The 11708-nt window shown below is 41.6% G+C and overlaps 1 pseudogene; it reads right to left on the reverse strand.

The window, feature by feature from the left end:
* Nucleotides 1–1978: 1978 nt before the first annotated feature.
* LOC115854712 (small ribosomal subunit protein uS5 pseudogene) lies at nucleotides 1979–2849 on the reverse strand (annotated as a pseudogene).
* Nucleotides 2850–11708: the final 8859 nt, after the last annotated feature.

The following is an 11708-nucleotide window of genomic DNA, read 5'->3' on the forward strand; positions in this document are numbered from 1 at the left end:
TGTAGATGATCTTATTTGCAAAGAAGAAATAGAGACACAGACATAGAGAACAAACGTATGGATACCAAGGGGGAAGGGGTGGGAGAATGAGATGAATTGGGGGATTGGGATTGACATATATACACTACTATGTATAAAATGGATAACTAATGAGAACCTACTGTATAGCACAGGGAACTCTACTCAGTGCTCTGTGGTGACCTAAATGGGAAGGAAATCCAAAAAAGAGGGAATATATGTATACATATGGCTTATTCACTTTGCTGGACAGCAGAAATTGACACAGCAGTGTAAAGAAACTATACTCCAATTAAAAAAAGAATATATATATATAACTGAATCACTTTGCTGTACAGTAGACATGAACACAACATTGTAAATCAACTATACTTCAATAAAATAAATTTAAAAAAACCCATTTGAAAAAAAAGACTTCAACTTTCACTCTCAGAGAAATGGAATAAGCCCTTGGACAGTTCTTAAAAAGAGCACCATGTTCTGAGTTCATGTGTCAACAGAATGATCAGTCTCACTGCTTTGTTAAGAGTAAAGTGGAAAAGAACAAGATGAGTTAGGAAACTGTAGGAATAATCTAAGCAAGAAATAATGGTCTTATGGACCAGGGGACTAGTGGTGACAAGTGGTCAAAAAAGGTCATATTTTTAAGATAGTAGAGCCAATAGGACTTGCTGAGGGATTAGATGTGGGGTGTATGAGAAAGAAAGAGGTCAAGGATAACTCTAAGGATTTTTGCCTGAGCAACTGGAAAGATTGAATTCCATTAACTGAGACAGAACATCACCAGAGGAACCAGGTGGGGTGGGGAGGAGAGGTAGTGAATAAGGAGTTTGACTTTTGACATGGCTATTAGACTTCCAAGTAGCTGAGACAGAGTTGGATGCACCAGATTGGTATTCAGGAGAGAGAGCCAGACTGGAGATCTACATTTAGGAGGCGTTAGTGTATGATTGGTATTTGAAAGTATGTACCTGGGTAACATTATCACTGAGGAGATAGTGAAAAGAAGAAACCCAAGGATTTTACCAAAGTGAAAAGATGAAGATAGGAGGAGCCAGCAAAAGAAAACAGAGAAAAAATGGCTAGTGAGGTAGGAAGAAAACCAGGAGAATGTGGTATCTTGTAAGCCAAATGAAGAAAGTATTTCTAGAATAGGGGATGATCAACTCTGCCAAATGCTGCTGATGAGACAAGATGAAGGTATCAGTATAATTGCCCAGTGAAGTAAGCAACATGTGGAGGTCATTGCTGACCTCAAGAAGAGAAGCTTATGTCATGTGGATGACGTAAAAGAAGGTTTAAAAATTTAAATAGCACAAACTTTTGGATAGCATCTAAAAAAGGAAGTGATAAATTTATTAAAATTGGCATTATATTTACACTTGGATTGTTAACTATAATTTTATTTCTTTATCTCAATTTTTTTCATTGTCAGTTAGCAAGAGATAAAAGGCATCTTCATCTCATATTGAACACTTTGTGGTTCTCAGTAGGTGTTTGTTGAATAAGTAGGTATGCATTTCTCATTCTAACACTAACTAGCAAGGGATACCCTCATTGAGTCAACATACTCACAGAATGACAGGAGTCAAGACCACCAATGGTCTCCTTAAATGAAAAAAGTATTCTTTTACAGTAGTACCTACAAGATCCCAGTTGATGGCTGTACTAAATGGTAAAGTGAAATAACAATAATTCTAGTCCAGAGTCCTAACCCCAACTTAAATAATATTTGAAAGTTCCTAGTTAGGCCGTGAAGGGGAAAAAAACGTCACCTATAACAGATGGCTCTACTATATGCCATTTAATCAAAGAACCAACTGTTCTTTAAAGCTTGGTTTTCAAAATTGATCTATATATTTAAAATATAAGTAGCAGGAGAAATAATAGCCCAGGGAAACAATGCAATCCATTTTTTTTTTTAAACTGGCTTCATTCACTTTATTTTTCTCATAGAAAATTAAGTGGTGGTTACAGCTAGAGCCTGGGTCCTCTGCACGGAAACTCTGGTGTGGGTCTTTACAGGATGGTCGATGAATTCCTGATACAGAGACTTGGTGAACACCATCTATTTCCAGAGATCAGGAGTGAGATAACTGTAGGTCTTAGAAATGGCACCAAAAGTGGTCTTGGCGAAGTTGCCCAGGATGGCAGCGCAGCCCCTGGCAGAGGTGTAGCAGTTGTCAATTCCAGCCATCATCAGTAGCTTCTTGGGCACAGGGGCTGAGATGATTCCAGTGCCCCTGGGGGCAGGGATGAGGCACACCAGCATAGAGCCAGTGGCCAATCACCTTGCAAGGGACAGTACGGGGCTTGCCAATCTTGTTCCCCCAGTATACTTGCCACACGGGGACGATGGAGAGCTTGTCCAGAATGATGGCCCCACTGATAGCAATGGCTACCTCCTTAGAACACTTGACACCCAAACCAACATGTCTTGTAATCCCTGATGGTGACAAATGCCTTGAACCTGGTCCGCTGGCCAGCACATGTCTGCTTTTGCACAGACATGAGCTTCAAAACCTCATCCTTGAAGGACGCCCCCGAGAAAATGTCAATGATCTCAGATTCCTTGATGGGCAGAGAGAAGAGGTAGATCTCCTCCAGGGACTAGATCTTCATGTCCTTGACCAGGCGGCCTAGCTTGGTGACAGGGACCCACTTCTTGGCCTTGGCCTTGCCTCTGTGAGCTCTGTGGACTCGGCCCTGGCCCCGGCCCCGACCACAACCCTGGCCCTGGCCCCGGACATCGCTGCCGAAGCCTCTGTGGAAGCCATTCCAGGGCCCCCGGGGCCTCTGGGCCCTCCCACAGCACCGGCATCATCCGCCATTTGGTGTTTTTACAGAAAAGGTTTTGGTAAAAAGTGTCTTCATGTGAGAATTGCATATTAGATAGAGATCAAACATGAAAGAAAAAGAGGCAGAAGAAAATATTGTAAGAGATAATATTTATAGTTCCACTTCAGTGGACTTGGTGAATAAAGAAGCAACTGTGGGGGTGGAGTCAAGATGGCAGACTAGGAGGACATGGAATTCACATCTCCTCACAATGAGGGCACCTACCAGGCACCGGTGGGGGACCACGGACACCTAAGGGGATGGGAGGAACCCCCAGTGACCGGGTAGGACGTGGGGCATGAGGGGAGTGAGGGGGGAGGAGAAGTGGAGGTGGGATAGGACTGGCACCCCTCAGGGACAGCTGGGGGAGGGGAAAGGATCCCACGCCCAAAGGGGGAAATTGGGGGACCATTGGGAGGGCAGAGGATCAAAAAGGAGCGTGGCCAGGTTTCCCCTGCCCACTTGGGCCCCCAGGAACCTGCTGAGATCCCAGGCCTGATCCTCTGCCCACCTAGGCCCCCTCTAGCTGCGCGGGTCCTGAGGGAGTGGGAGGGAGGGAAGGGGGAGCAAAAGTAAAGGCCGGATCTCTGGGACCGGCACCTCTGAGGGGTGCCTGGGGGAGGGGAGGAGTTTCTACACCCAGCGGGACCCACCCATGGTTAGGGGTCTAGCGGCGACGGGGGAGACCCTGGGGGACATGATGGGGAGGGGTGCGAAGGAAGGGAAGGGAATGTGGCCAGTGCTTTCCCTGTCTACTTAGGCATGGGGGAGCCTGTTGGGCTCCCAGGCCTAATCCTCTGCCCTCGGAGCCTCCCTCCTGCTGCACAGAACCCAAGCCCTGCCCCTGCACTCCCACCCAGGGTCACACCTCTACACTTGGAGATCCCCTCCAACGTGCTGGGCCTAAACACCACCCACACACCCTCACTCAGGGCGTTACCTCCAAACTCCAGAACTCCACACTCCAGAGGCCCTCCTTTCGAGGTGCTGCCTCACCCCTTCTATGCAGGTCCTAAGCAGAGGCACTGCCCATGCTTGAATGTCACCCTGCCTAGGCCCTGCCCCATGCTCAAACGTCACCCCCTGACCTGCCTAGGTCCCACCCCACCCTAAACACTGCCCCTGGCTAAGTTCCACCCCTCACCTAAACTCCTCCCCCATAGCCAAGCCTATTTTTTTCTTTTTTCCTCTTTTAGATTGAGGTTCTGTTTTACCTTGTTTATTCATTATTGTTGATTGTTTTATATTTTTATTTTTCCTAATAAATCTTTTATTTTTCTAATTTTATTTTATTCTTTATACCTTGTTCTGTCCTTTTGGCTTGTTCCCCCCCTGCCATTTTTTTTCTTTTCTTTTTTCTGTTGTGGTTTTATTTTACCTTGTTATAGTTGTTTCAATTATAGTTTTATTGTTCCTAATATATCTTTCTTTTTTTCTTTCTTTCTTTCTTTATTTTTGGCTGTGTTGGGTCTTCGTTTCTATGTGAGGGCTTTCTCTAGTTGCGGCAAGCGGGGTCCACTCTTCATCGAGGTGCACGGGCCTCTCACTATCACGCCTCTCTTCTTGCGGAGCACAGGCTCCAGACGTGCAGGCTCAGTAGTTGTGGCTCACGGGCCTAGTTGCTCCGTGGCATGTAGGATCTTCCCAGACCAGGGCTCGAACCCATGTCCCCTGCATTAGCAGGCAGATTCTCAACCACTGCGCCACCAGGGAAGCCCCTATTTTTTATCTTTCTAATTTTATTTTGTTTTTTATTCTTTGATATTGTACTGCTCCTTTTTTTCTTTCTTTCTTTCTTTTTTTTTTTTTTCACTGTGCCACAAAGCTTGCGGGATCTTGGTTCCCAGGCCGGAGGTCATCCCCAGGCTCCTGTGGTGGGAGCTCCAAATCCAAACCGTTGGACTAAAAGAGAACCTCAGGCACCAGGGAATACCAACTGGAGTAAGACCTCCTGGAGGTCCTCATCTCAGCACCAAGACCTGGCTCTATCCGACTGCCTGCAAACACCAGTGCTGGACATCTCAGGCCAAACAACCAGCAAGACAGGAATACAGCACCACCCATCCAAAAAAAAAAAAAAACAATGAAACAACAAAAAATGTGTTACAGACGAAGGAGCAAGGTAAAAACCTACAAGACCAAATAAATGAAGATGAAATAGGCAAACTACCTGAAAAAGAATTCAGCGTAATGATAGTAAAGATGATCCCAAATCTTGGAAACAGAATGGAGAAAATACAGGAAACATTTAACAAGGATCTAGAAGCACTAAGGAGCAAACAAACAGTGATGAACAACATGATTATTGAAATTAAAAATACTGTAGAAGGAGTCAATACCAGAATAACTGAGGCAGAAGAATGAATAAGTGAGCTGCAAGATAAAATGGTGGAAATAACTGCCAGGGAGCAGAATAAAGCAAAAGGATAAAAGAATTGAGGACAGTCTCAGAACCTCTGGGACAACATTAAATGCACCAACATTTGAATTATAGGGGTCCCAGAAGAAGAAGAGAAAAAGAAAAGGACTGAGAAAATATTTGAAGATATTATAGTTGAAAACTTCCCTAACATGGGAAAAAAAATAGTCAAGTCCAAGAAGCACAGAGAGTCCCATACAGGATAAACCCAAACTGAAACATGCCAAGACACATATTAATCAAACTATTAAAAATTAAATACAAAGAAAAAATATTAAAAACAGCAAGGGAAGAGCAAGAAATAACATACAAGGGAATCCCAATAAGGTTAACAGCTTATTTTTCAGCAGAGACTCTGCAAGCCAGAAGGGAGTGGCAGGACATATTTAAAGTGATGAAAGGGAAAAACCTACAGCCAAGATTACTCTACCCAGCAAGGATCTCATTCAGATTCAATGGAGAAATTAAAACCTTTCCAGATAAACAAAAGCTAAGAGAATTCACCAACAAACCAGCTTTACACCAAATGCTAAAGGAACTTCTCTAGGCAGGAAACACAAGAGAAGGAAAAGACCTACAAAAACAAGCCCAAACAATTAAGAAAATGGTAATAGGAACATACATATCGATAATTACCTTAAATGTAAATGGATTAAATGCTCCCACCAAAAGACACAAACTGGCTGAATGGATACAAAAACAAGACCCGTATATATGCTGTCTACAAGAGACCCACTTCAGACCTAGGGACACATACAGACTGAAAGTGAGGGGATGGAAAAAGATATTCCATGCAAATGCGAATCAAAAGAAAGCTGGAGTAGCAATTGTCATATCAGACAAAATAGACTTTAAAATAAAGACTATTACCAGAGACAAAGCAGGAAACTACATAATGATCAAAGGATCAATCCAAGAAGAAGATATAACAATTGTAATTATTTATACACCCAACAAAGGAGCACCTCAGTACATAAGGCAAATGCTAATAGCCATAAAAGGGGAAATTGACAGTGACAGAATAATAGTAGAGGACTTTAACACCCCACTTTCACCAATGGACAGATCATCCAAAATGAAACTAAATAAGGGAACACAGGCTTTAAATGACACATTAAACAAGATGGACTTAATTGATATTTATAGGACATTCCATCCAAAAAGAACAGAATACACTTTCTTCTCAAGTGCTCATGGAACATTCTCCAGGATAGACCATATCTTGGGTCACAAATCAAGCCTTGGTAAATTTAAGAAAATTGAAATCATATCAAGTATCTTTTCCAACCACAATGCTATGAGACTAGATGTCAATTACAGGAAAAAAACTGTAAAAAATATAAACACATGGAGGCTAAATAATACGCTACTTAATAACCAAGAGATCACTGAAGAAATCAAAGAGGAAATCAAAAAATACCTAGAAGTAAATAACAAAGAAAACATGATGAGCAATACCTATGGGATGCAGCAAAAGCAGTTGTAAGAGGAAAGTTTATAGCAATACAGTCCTACCTCAAGAAACAAGAAACATCTCAAATAAACAACCTAACCTTACACCTAAAGCTATTAGAGAAAGAAAAAAAAAAACCCAAGGTAGCAAAAGGAAAGAAATCATAAAGATCAGATCAGAAATAAATGAAAAAGAAATGAAAAAAACAATACCAAAGATCAATAAAACTAAAAGCTGGTTCTTTGAGAAGATAAACAAAATTGATAAACCTTTAGCCAGACTCATAAATAAAAAGAGGGAGAGGACTCAAATCAATAAAATTAGAAATGAAAATGGAGAAGTTACAACACACTGCAGAAATTCAAAGCATCCTAAGAGACTACTACAAGCAATTCTATGCCAATAAAATGGTAAACCTGGAAGAAATAGACAAATTCTTAAAAATGTATGACCTTCTGAGACTGAACCAGGAAGAAATAGAAAATATGAACAGACCTATCACAAGTAACGAAATTGAAACTGTGATTAAAATTCTTCCAATTAACAAAAGCCTAGGACCAGATGGCTTCACAGGAGAATTCTATCAAACATTTAGAGAAGAGATAACACCTGTCCTTCTCAAACTCTTCCAAAATATAGCAGAGGGAGGAACACTCCCAAACACATTCTACAAGGCCACCATCACGCTGATACCAAAACCAGACAAAGATGTCACAAAAAAAGAAGACTACAGCCCAATATCTCTGATCAACATAGATGCAAAAATCCTCAACAAAATGCTAGCAAACAGAATCCAACAGCACATTAGAAGGATCCTACACCATGATCAAATGGGGTTTATCCCAGGAATGCAAGGATTTTTCAGTATATGCAAATCAATCAATGTGATACACCATATTAACAAATTGAAGGTTAAAAACCGTATGATAATCTCAGTAGACGCAGAAAAAACTGTTGGCAAAATTCAACACCCATTTATGATAAAAACTCTCCAGAAAGTAGGCATAGAGGGAACTTTCCTCAACATAATAAAGGCCATATATGACAAACCCACAGCCAACATCGTCCTCAATGGTGAAAAACTGAAACCATTTCCTCTAAGATCAGGAACAAGACAAGGTTGCCCACTCTCACCACTATTATTCAACCTAGTTTTGGAAGTTTTAACCACAGCAATCAGAGAAGAAAAAGAAATAAAAGGCATCCAAATGGGAAAAGAAGAAATAAACCTGTCACGGTTTGCAGATGACATGATACTATACATAGAGAATCCTAAAGATGTTACCAGAGAACTACTAGAGCTAATCAACGAATTTGGTAGAGTAGCAGAACACAAAATTAATGCACAGAAATCTCTGGCATTCCTATGCACTAATGATGAAAAATCTGAAAGAGGAATTAAGGAAACACTCCCGTTTACCACTGCAACAAAAAGTGTAAAATACCTAGGCATAAAACCTACCAAAGGAGACAAAAGACCTGTGTGCAAAAAACTGTAAGACATTGATGAAAGAAATTAAAGATGATACAAACAGATGGAGAGATATACCATGTTCTTGGATTGGAAGAATCAACATTGTGAAAATGTCTATACTACCCAAAGCAATCTACCGATTCAGTGTAATCCCTGTCAAACTACCGATGGCATTTTTCACGGAACTAGAACAAAAAATTTCATAATTTGTATGGAAACACAAAAGACCCCAAATAGCCAAAGCAATCTTGAGAAAGAAAAACGGAGCTGGAGGAATAAGGCTCCCAGACTTCATACTATACTACAAGGCTACAGTAATCAAGACAGTATGGTACTGGCACAAAAACAGATCAGTGGAACAGGATAGAAAGCCCAGAGATAAAGCCACTTACCTATGGTCACCTTATCTTTGATAAAGGAGTCAAGAATATACAATGGAGAAAAGACAGCCTCTTCAATAAGTAGTGCTGGGAAAACTGGACAGCTACATGTAAAAGAATGAAATTAGAACATTCCCTAACACCATACACAAAAATAAACTCAAAATGGATTAAAGACCTAAATGTAAGGCCAGACACTATCAAACTCTTAGAGGAAAACATAGGCAGAACACTCTACGACATAAATCACAGCAAGATCCTTTCTGACCTACCTCCTAGAGAAATGGAAATAAAAACAAAAATAAACAAATGGGACCTATTGAAACTTAAAAGCTTTTGCACAGAAAAGGAAACCATAAACAAGATGAAAAGACAACCAACGGGAGAAAATATTTGCAAACGAAGCAACTGACAGAGGATTAATCTCCAAAATATACAAGCCTCTCATGCAGCTCAATATCAAAAAAACAAACAACCCAATCCAAAACTGGGCAGAAAACTTAAATAGACATTTCTCCAAAGAAGATATACAGATTGCCAACAAACACATGAAAATATGCTCAACATGACTAATCATTAGGGAAATGTGAATTAAAACTACAATGAGGTATCACCTCACAGCGGTCAGAATGGCCATCATCAAAAAATCTACAAACAATAAATGCTGGAGGGAGTTGGAGAAAAGGGAACCCTCTTGCACTGTTGGTGGGAATGTAAATTGATACAGCCACTGTGGAGAACAGTATGGAGGTTCCTTAAACAACTAAAAATAGAACTACTACTACTACTGGGCACATACCCTGAGAAAACTATAATTCAAAAAGAGACATGCACTACAATGTTCGTTTCAGCACTATTTACAATAGCCAGGACATGGAAGCAACCAATGTGTCCATCAACAGGTGAATGGATAAAGAAGATGTGACACATATATACAATGGAATATTACTCAGCCATAAAAAGAAGCGAAATTGAGTTATTTGTAGTGAGGTGGATGCACCTAGAGTCTATCATGCAGAGTGAAGTAAGTCTGAAAGAGAAAAACAAATATCATATGTAATCACATATATATGAAATCTAAAAAAAAAAGAAATGGTTCTGAAGAACCTAGGGGCCAGACAGGAATAAAGACACAGGTGTAGAGAATGGGTATGAGGACAAGGGAAGGGGGAAGGATAAGCTGGGACGAAGTGAGAGAGTAACATTGACGTATATACACTACCAAATGTAAAACAGATAGCTAGTGGGAAGCAGCCATATAGCACAGGGGATAAGCTCTGTGCTTTGCGACCACCTAGAAGGGTGGGATAAGTAGGGTGGGAATGAGACACAGGAGGGAGGGGATATGGGGTATACGTCTGCATGTAGCTGATTCACTTTGTTATACAGCAGAAACTAACACACCGTTGTAAAGCAATTATACTCCAATAAAGATGTTTAAAAAATGAAAAAAAAACAATTGTGAATTCTCTTGAAGCATCTCATGCCTCAAGCCATTGTGAAGGACTTGCAGTACTCCTTTTGCAAAAGGGAGAATTAAGTTAGATTCTCAAAGCTTCACCAATCTTGCCTCACATACAGTTCCTTGATTACAGATTTAAACACTTCTAAAATTCAGGGTAAACATTCTCACCCACTTAGAAAAAAAACATCAGAATGAAATTTCACATGCAAAACATTCGCTTGAAACTCACATAGTAAAGTATGTATGAGGAGAGAATATTCTAATGACTAAGGTGAGGAATACAGTCAAGGTGGTGCCTTTATCCTTAAGGAAATGAAGAAGTATGATAAATGAGGGTGAAAAAACAGACATCATTTATAAAACTGTGAATCAGGGCTTCCCTGGTGGCGCAGTGGTTGGGAGTCCGCCTGCCGATGCAGGGGACATGGGTTCGTGCCCTGGTCCGGGAAAATCCCACATGCTGCGGAGCGGCTGAGACCGTGAGCCATGGCCGCTGAGCCTGCGCGCCCGTAGCCTGTGCTCCGCAACGGGAGAGGCCACAGCAGTAAGAGGCCCGCGTACTGCAAAAAAAAAAAAAAAAAACCCTGTGAATCATTTGCTTTGATTTTCTGTGAATCAAGTAACTAAAACTATAGGCTACTGTTATCCAGGCACTGGATGTCTTTGAATCTTTGGAGGAAATTTGACATTAAAAATAACAGGTTAGGGCTTCCCTGGTGGCGCAGTGGTTGAGAGTCCGCCTGCCGATGCAGGGGACATGGGTTCGTGCCCCGGTCCGGGAAGATCCCACATGCCGTGGAGCGGGTGGGCCCGTGAGCTATGGCCGCTGAGCCTGCGCGTCTGGAGCTTGTGCTCCACAACGGGAGAGGCCACAGCAGTGAGAGGCCCGGGTACCACAAAAAATAAATAAATAAAAAACAGGATAAACTATTGATATGTTATTCTATTCAGTTTTTCAGCTAATGTGTCAGATAGATGTTGTTAAAAATGTCTCTCAAACAACTAATGATAATAATGATAAGTTTAACACACCAAGCCAAGGTTAATATTCCTCGTTCCATATGGAAACAGACAATTTTCCAGAATTACAGCAAATAGGCTGGACTGAGTCAATGTTTCTCAAACTGGAATTTACAGATGTATTCTCAAGGGAATATACAAGTTCTGTTGTTACTGAAAGTGGAGGTCCGGCTGCTCGCCGCTCTAAAGCCAGTAAAGAGGCAAGTTGGTGGAAAGGAAAGTTTGCTTTATTTTGGATGCTAGCAACCGGGGCTGTGCGGGGAGCGGGGAGGGCTGTCCAAAGGCTGAATTCCTTTGGCTCCTCCAAAGGCTGACTTCCCCCCACTGACAATCAGTGGCCAAGAGCCTTTATCGGCGGAGGGAGGGGCTACATGCAGAAACAGCACAGTCGGCTTTGACAGTCATCTTGAAATTGATCGTGTGGTGGTCTGATCGCATCATCTTGTTTTAAGTACAGTTAATCTTCAATTCCAGGGTCCGTTCCCATTTCTTTGAGGCCAGTTCTCAGAATTGTGGCAGCTTATGTCACAGCTACAGGCTGATCATCATGTATCAATAGTTCTTCCACCTGGTGGGGTTTCAGTATCTACAAGACAGCTCACAGGACACGGCTCAGAATATTCTCTATAGCCCTTGAGGAG

The sequence above is a fragment of the Globicephala melas genome, chromosome 14 (genome assembly GCF_963455315.2).
Source record: "Globicephala melas chromosome 14, mGloMel1.2, whole genome shotgun sequence".
In the NCBI taxonomy this organism is placed as follows: Eukaryota; Metazoa; Chordata; class Mammalia; order Artiodactyla; family Delphinidae; genus Globicephala; species Globicephala melas.